Source organism: Penaeus monodon, chromosome 25, assembly GCF_015228065.2.
Source record: "Penaeus monodon isolate SGIC_2016 chromosome 25, NSTDA_Pmon_1, whole genome shotgun sequence".
NCBI classification, from domain to species: domain Eukaryota; kingdom Metazoa; phylum Arthropoda; class Malacostraca; order Decapoda; family Penaeidae; genus Penaeus; species Penaeus monodon.
Window position 1 is genome coordinate 13,333,259 of NC_051410.1, and position 413 is coordinate 13,333,671.

General features: G+C 26.9%; 1 protein-coding gene across 1 annotated transcript in view; it reads right to left on the reverse strand.

Moving 5' to 3' along the window:
* The window catches only part of LOC119589321 (patj homolog), a 10,099-nt gene that overhangs the window by 8,336 nt on the left and 1,350 nt on the right, over positions 1 to 413 (reverse strand). The window lies entirely within an intron of this gene.

Consider the following 413-nt stretch of genomic DNA (forward strand, 5'->3'; position numbering starts at 1 on the left):
TAATATCTTTCATACTCATTTTCTATAATAATATATAGAATTTTAGTTCATAAAATAAATGTTAATATAAAACTTTCACGTTGGTCATTGCTAAAAAAAAAAATTGTTAAAAAAAAATACTAACACACTTCGCAAACATACCAAAATGTTCTCAAGGTGATCATATACATTTCAAATTCATTACGTACAAGTGTTTTAATAGACTGCAACGTGTTCAATTTAGCATAAACTGATGGGCAGTAATCTGTGTATATCCAGATATATAAAATATCAAAAATAAAAACCATAAAACTAGCAGTACTAAAATTATATACTCCTGCAACACATTCAGTGGGTTTGAATGAGGTATTGGTATACTTGAGAAGTACTCGTATTTAATATAGTTGCACAAAAGATTCAACAATGCTAACAAC